This window comes from Momordica charantia (genome assembly GCF_013281855.1).
Source record: "Momordica charantia cultivar OHB3-1 chromosome 9 unlocalized genomic scaffold, Mcharantia_2.0 BLBB01000009.1, whole genome shotgun sequence".
Taxonomy (NCBI): domain Eukaryota; kingdom Viridiplantae; phylum Streptophyta; class Magnoliopsida; order Cucurbitales; family Cucurbitaceae; genus Momordica; species Momordica charantia.
This window is the reverse complement of record NW_028275167.1, coordinates 9,566,611-9,574,265: the sequence shown is the minus strand read 5'-3', so window position 1 is coordinate 9,574,265 and position 7,655 is coordinate 9,566,611. Positions and strand designations below refer to the sequence as shown.

The 7,655-nt window shown below is 33.3% G+C and overlaps 1 long non-coding RNA gene across 1 annotated transcript; it reads left to right on the top strand.

The window, feature by feature from the left end:
* Window positions 1–788: 788 nt before the first annotated feature.
* On the top strand, window positions 789–1,758 carry LOC148208920 (uncharacterized). Its single transcript, XR_015787389.1, has 3 exons — window positions 789–991; window positions 1,065–1,206; window positions 1,414–1,758. It is a non-coding gene; the product is annotated as an uncharacterized LOC148208920 (long non-coding RNA).
* The last annotated feature ends 5,897 nt before the right edge of the window (window positions 1,759–7,655 follow it).

The window sequence follows — 7,655 nt, the reverse complement described above, 5'->3', positions numbered from 1 at the left end:
CTAAACCCATTGTAGGAGGGGATGTTGTGAATTTGCTTGAGTTGTGAACTTTATTTCAGTTTATAATGATGTTGCTACTGAGTTGAAGTTTGTTCATATTATTTTTAAATTTCAATGTGCTTGATCACCATATTGAATGATCTCTTTATTAACTCTTGGGAAATTGTAATAGAGAGTGCGTGACTTTAACTTGTGCTAGATCTACATTCGAGCTTAGAGTGTGAGTACTTAGAATGAGACTCACCTTGCATGACTAGAAACTGAACTAAAATGTTGTTGTTCTAAACTAAATATGAATAACATGAAATCTGGGCATTCTAGAAAGGTGTTGTGTCTGTTTGGCCAGTGTTGTTAAAATCATTATTGCTTGAGCATCGTTTACCTGTATTCAAAGTAATTCATATAAACTCTTCCCTTTGCTCTTCACACTAAGTTCAACTCTACATTTTTTTGTGCGATTTGTGTTTTGAACTGATTCCCGGTGTATTTCTCATTGTTTTAGGACACCTTCTAAGCCAATTTTTTATTTTTTATTTTATTTTTTTTACAAAACAATTGTTAGTTTCACCACAATTAATTATTATTTTGCTTTGCTTTTTCTTGAATAATCATTGAAGTATTGAAGTATTTAGTTATCAATCCTTGTGGGTTCGATCTTTTATCACTTGCTACACGAGGATTTTACATCATTAACACTGTTAGAAGACATATCAGTGCGACACCGTTTCATTAATTTAGTTATTTATTAGTTTTGTATCCTTAATGTTTAGTGGGTACAATTTTTCAGTTTTTGCTTCCTTATTCTCTGAATTGAGGCTTCGTGGTATTTTTTCGGTAAACCACGTTGTGCTCTTCTCTGTATTATATACTTGTGGTTTTTTTGGCTAATTGAATTGAGGAAGATTTTTCTGAAAATCAATCTTGGTATCAGAGCTCTCAAGCATACGCTACAATGGCTGAAGAAACTGAAGACTCGTCCTCTGTTCCACAAGTAACAACAAATGTTTTTGTTCCTGTTCTTGGCACTTCCCCTAGTTTGAATTCTTCTTTTGGTCATCCTTTAGGTTTTGACAGTTAAATTAGATGACAAAATCTACTCACTCTGGAGGGGAATGGTTCTTGCTGTTTTGAGAGGTCAAAAGGTGGATGATTATGTTTTGGGAACCATACCAAAGCCTTCTCAATTTCTTGTTACTGAAAGTGAAGGTACCTTAATTGTTGGCAATGGTAACAGGTTGGATCTCACATGTTGGACATACTTGTTTGCAAACAAAATGTAACACTTTTAACAAGCTCCACCTTAAAAATATTCTTCATGTTCCAAAGATTAAAAAGAATCTTTTGAATGTTGCTAAACTCACAGCTAATAACAATTGTTTTGTTGAATTTCACCCAATTTGTTGTTTTTTGAAGGACAAGGAAACAAATAGGGTGGTGCTACCCAGAGTTCTTAAAGATGGATGGTATGAAATCAAGCTCCCTATTCAAGTCAGGAAGCAAGTCCAAAAGCCACAACAATGTTTAGTTTCTTCTGTCAAAAGATTTCCAGCAAGTTCTAGTTTGTCTTTGAATTCTAGCAATAGGATAAGCTTTGTTTCAAATGTTAATTCTCCAGTTTTTAATGTTTCGTTAGATATTTGGTATCAGAGATTGGGACACTCATCCAACAAAGTTGTTGCTTCTGTTTTAAATACTTGTAATCTAAAGATTGCTGAAATGAAAGAAAAAGTTTATGTGACTCGTGTCAATATGGAAAGTCACGTGCCTTGCCTTTTAAACTCTCAAGTTCATTCACTAATAAGCCTCCTGAACTTATTCATTGTGATCTTTGGGGACCCACTCCTGTAGTTTCTTCGGCTGGTTTTAGGTATTATATAAGTTTTGTTGACAATTTTACCAGATTTACTCATATTTTTCGTCTCAAACACAAAAGGAGAAACTTTATCGATCTTTATCCAATACAAAAAAAAAAAAAAAAAAAAAATTGTAGAAAACAAGTTTGATCATAGGATCAAGTATGTTCAAAGTGATTGGGGATGAGAGTTTAGGTCATTTGTCACTTATCTTAAGCTGGAGTTGAGTTTAGACATCCATGACGTCATACTAGTGAGCAAAATGGTATAGTAGAGAGGAAGCATAGACATATTGTTGAGATGGGTCTTATTCTACTTGCTCAAGCATCAATGTCTTTAAGATTTTGGTGGGATGCCTTTCGGTGTGCTGTTTATTTGATTAACATACTTCCTACACCTGTTCTGCAAAATGTGTCACTGTGGGAGAAAGCCTTTGATAGGAAACCAGATTATTCTTTTTTAAAGGTGTTTGGAGTAGCTTGCTTTCCTCGTTTAAGACCTTATCAGTCACAAATTTCAATTTCATACCACAAAGTGTATTTTTTTGGGATATAGTGACTGTCACAAATGGAAATGCCTCAATTCAAGTGGAAGAATCTACATCTCAAGACGTGTGGTTTTAAACGAGAGTGAGTTTCTTTTTAAAGTTGGTTTTTTAAACACTTATATTTCCAAACAGCAAACAAATGAAACTGTCATTAAGTGGCTTAATTTCCTTTCTGTTAAGTCTACATCTCAATCTCCCAACATTGATACAAATGTGGTTCACACCAAATGAACAATCCTACAGAATCTGTAAATCAAGAATTGGAATCACCAGCAGCACCATTATCCTCTTTGTTGCCAAGTCCTGATGATACAATGAGTAGCCACAATCAGCCAAATGTTCCTTTTTATTCCTCCAGGTATGGATGATGTTATTTCTAAACCAACTACTGAAAATTTATCTATTGCTCCTTTAACATGTTCTTACTCACAGCCCTACTCATCCTATGCAAACAAGGTCCAAAAGTGGGATTTTTAAACCAAAAAAAATATACTTATGCTGCCACTAGTTTGACAGATCGAGGTTCAGCAAATTTGGAGCCTGTGAATGTTATCGAAGCCTTGAAAATTGAACATTGGAAGCTCGCCATGGATGCCCTGAGGAGGAATAACACTTGGTCTCTTGTACCCTATTCTTCCGAGTACGGTTTTTAAAGTTAAAGAAAATCCAGATGGAAGTGTTCAAAAGTACAAGGCAAGACTTGTTGCTAAGGGATTTCATCAACACCCAGGTATTGACTTCAAAGAAACCTTTAGTCCTATTGTGAAGCAATCGACCATAAGAATTCTCTTAACTATAGCATGTTCTAATGATTGGGATGTTAAACAATTAGACATTAACAATGCTTTCCTTAATTGTTATTTGGAAGAAAATGTTTATATGGTACAGCCACAAGGTTTTGTAGATCACGAACAACCACAACATGTTTGCAAGTTGAACAAAGCTTTATATGGACTCAAACAAGCACCCAGAGAATTCAAGGGCTAAAAGTATGATCGATCGAAAGCTGTTCTTCTTAGTTGGGGTTTCAAGAATTCAAGGGTAGATAACTCTCTGTTCTATTTAGTCACAACACAGGTTCAAATTTTCATTCTTCTTTATGCTGATGACATACTTTGATTGCTCAGTTTGTAAAAGACTTGAATCTAACAGTTTGCTTTAAAAGACTTTGGAGATTTGTTTTATTTCTTGGGCATAAAGTGTGTAGAGATAGGTTTGACATGCATTTAAGTCAATACAAATATATGTTAGATCCACTTGATAAACTTGGTATGACCAACATCAAGTCGTGTCCAACTCCAGCCGTGACCAACAGATATTTTAGTGCCAATGAGGGTGATTTGATGCAAAAACCAACTCAATACAGAAGTGGAATAGGAGCTCTTCAATACTTGTCATATACTCGGCCGAATATTTCTTACATTGTTAACTAGCTCAATCCATATATGCAACAATACACTGGCAGGGAGTAAAAAGGGTCCTACGGTATCTTAAAGTAACAATATCTCATGGTCTTTTTATTCCGAAGTCCGATAATCTATCTATTTTTGCCTATACGGATGCTGATTGGGCTTGTAGTGTCCATGACAGAAAATCAGTAACAACTTATTGTGTGTCTTTTGGTCACTCGTTAGTTTCTTGGTCATGGAAAAAATAACATGTGGTTGCAAGATCTAGTATAGAATCAGAGTATCGCTCTTTAGCTCACACTACAACAGAAATTTGTTGGATACAATCTTTATTAACTAAAATTCATCACTGCGCTCGATCTGTTCCTGTTATCTAGTGTGATAATGTTAATGCGTTGTCTTTAGCAAACAATTCGGTTTTCACTCACGCACCAAGTATGTGGAACTGGATGTTCATTTTATTAGAGATAAAATTATGAGGAAAGAATTGGATTTGAGGTATGTTCCTTCTAAGGATTAATTGGCGAACGAATTGACGAAGACTTTGTCAGAAAAGTTCACTCCTATGTGTGGCAAACTCAATGTGCTTCCTGCCCAGTTTCATTTGATGGGGTGTTAGAAGACATATCAGTGCGACACCGTTTCATTAATTCAGCTAGTTTTGTATCCTTAATGTTAGTGGGTACAGTTTTCAGTTTTTGCTTCCTTATTTTCTATATTGAGGCTTCGTGGTATTTTTTCTGTAAACTGAGCTGTGATCTTCTTTGTATTATATACTTATGGTTTTTTAGCTGATTGAATTGAGGAAGATTTTTCTGAAAATCAATCTAACACTTAGCTACAACAAAATGCCCACATATGCATCATCACGCCAGATGGTAATCGAAGGTATAAGTCACCAAATTTGGCGTGGTCTTGGCAAGATAAAGGATGTTAACCAAAGAGTAAGTCAACCAAGTTAGGTGTTGCTCCCCATGATAGGCGTCATACCCTAAATTGAATCTTCACATGATCATTGGCGAAGAAGTTGTAGCCGCTTGATCGTTGGCAAAAAAGTTGCAACCGCTTGATCTTTGGCAAAGATGTAGTCGTTTGATCGTTGGCGAAGATGTTGCAAGCACTTGATCGTTGGCGAAGATGCTGCAACTGTTTGATCGTTAGCATAGATGTTGCAACCACTTGATTGTCTACTTGATCGTTGGCGAAGAAGTTACAACCATTTGATCATTGGCGAAAAAAGGCTTGATCATTAGTCGTTGGCGAAGATGTTACACTTACTTGATCGTTGGCAAAGAAGACTTGATCATTGGCGAAGATGTTACAATCGCTTTATTGTTGGCAAAAGTCTTGCATCCATGGTCGACGAAGATCTTGTACCCTAATTGATGAATCTTGTACCTCACTGGGTGGTCGGCGAATATCTTGTACCCCACTCAATGGCCAGTGAATATCTTTATTAAGATATTGTACATATTTGTATTTTCTCACATCAGGGTTTGAGTTGGCTTTCTGTTATTTTACTCTTCGGTTATTTGTTGTCTATTTAAGGTGTTTTGTAATCACTTAGTAAATAAGAAAGTCAGACTTTTCGGCCCATTTCTATCTTAATAATCTTGTAGCTCGCTCGATGGTCGGCGAATATCTCAGTCGCAGGATGTTTGTAAAAGATAATCCACCACTGCAAGTAAAAAAAAAATTGTTATTAAAAAATAGCAAAATAATAATAAATTATAGTACATTTGAAAGCAAAAAATAAAAGGAAATAAAATAGGTAAAAAAAACAAAAAAAAAAACTTTGTATTTTAAAAAAATGAAAAAAAAAACAAAAAATAAATAACGGTGCTGTTTGACAATCATTCCGTAGGTTTAGTTTTTGGTTTTGTTAGTTTTTGGTTTTTGGTTTTTGGTTTTCTATTTTTAAAAAATAAAAACAACTATTTTTTGTTTTTAAAAAATAGAAAACCCAAACATATTTGGTAACCATTTTTAGTTTTCTATTTTTAAAAAGTTAGAAAATTGAAAATAAATATTAGAGAGAGAAAATTTATATAAAATAGAGATGACAATGGTGTGGGTGCTAGTGAGAATGCTCTTCCCCGTTCTCATGCTTATGAAAATTTTTAATCCCCGTTTGTCTGAGAGATGTTCTTGAGAAAAGTTATCGATTTTATAATTGTTTTTAATTACTTTTAGAATTTACAAAACAAAAAAAACTGTAATAAATATATATTTATTATTTAAAAAATAGAATCGGCCGGGATGGAGCCGGGAACATTTGAAAGATAAATTTTAGATGGATGAATAAAAGTATTTAGAAAAAAAAAATTAGTGAAAGAAAAGTTAAAGACAAAAAGAGAAAAATTTTAGAGAAAAAAAGTAAAGTCGGGAGGAAAAATACGTTAAAGAAACAAAGAAATTAAAAAAAAAGAGAGAAAAATTATAGTGAAAAAAATTTTGAGATAAAAACAAGATTCAAAATATAATTTTAGATAAAATAAATAAATACATAAATAAATAAAAGTTAGAGAATATAAGATATAAATTTCAGAGGAAAAAATAGATTAAGAAAAGAAAGAAAAGTTATAAAAGACCAAATTTTATAGAGAAAAAAGTTCGGAAAAATATTAAGGGTTCGTTTGATAACTATCGTTTTTAGTTTTTGGTTTTTGATTTTTAGTTTTTTAAAAATAAGATTGTTTGATAACCAATTCAATTTTTTATTTTTTGTTTTCCAAAAACCATTTTGAAATTCTAGGTAAATTAAAAAAAAAAAGAACAAAATCTGAATTTTTTTATTTTAATACTCGTGGGAACTGTATGTCCGAACATCTAAGAATTTCTCACTCTAAATTTTTTTTCTTTCTAAATTTCTTCTACAAAATTTATTTTTCTCACCATATTTTAAATATTTGTTATTATTTATCTCTCCAAGATTTTCATTTCTATCCATTTTCATTTTTTTTTATTTTTTTCTAACAGGTTAGTTTCATTTCTCTTTCTAAAAATTTAATATTTTTCCGCACTTTTTTCTTTCTAAAATTTCTTTTTTTATAACTTGTTTTTCTATTCCGAATCTATTTTTCCTCTGAAAATCAAATCTTCTTTCCTTCTTCAATTTTCTATCATAGTACTTTTTTATTTATCTATTTTTCCTCTCAACCTTATTTTCATGTCTCTACACTAGGGATAACAAAATTTTGGCTCGGACTCTGAAAATAGGAAACGTATGTCCTTGGATTGTGGATACAAAATAAATTAAAAGAAAAAAAAGGTGAGGAATGATTAATGGGCCAAAAGCCCAAAAACTTGTTTTAGGTTTGTGCCACCCCATATATATTATTTTCTTTATGGTGGGTGAGTGTAGCTGTGACGGGAACAAAGAGCCACCATCAGAATATTTTTTATGGCAAATTTGGGTTTTTTTGGCAGCGGCTTGGGTATCGATAGAATACTTAGAAGCTAGGGGGCTTTTATTGGGACCTCTAGGACATATTTTTTTGGAGAGTTTTATATCAAATCTTTTAACAATATTAGTGAATTACCCACATTTGAGTGGAAGACTGGACGCAACCCTTAGTGGTAAAGCTTTGTCGTTTTCTTGTTCTTTACACTTTTCTTCTTTATTTGCATATTGTGGTTGTGTGTGAATATTTTTTACGGAAGGACGTTAATTTTCCAAAAGGTAGGTTCCGCAGGCAATGACTATGATTTCAATTCTAATTGCCGCTGCTGGATGTGTGTTAGGACGAAATCACGGCCACCAACCATAATTTCATTGAAGGCTGCGACTTCTTTGTGACGTGGTTCCAACTGTTATAGCTTGGAGCCACGTTTCAAGTGACTAAA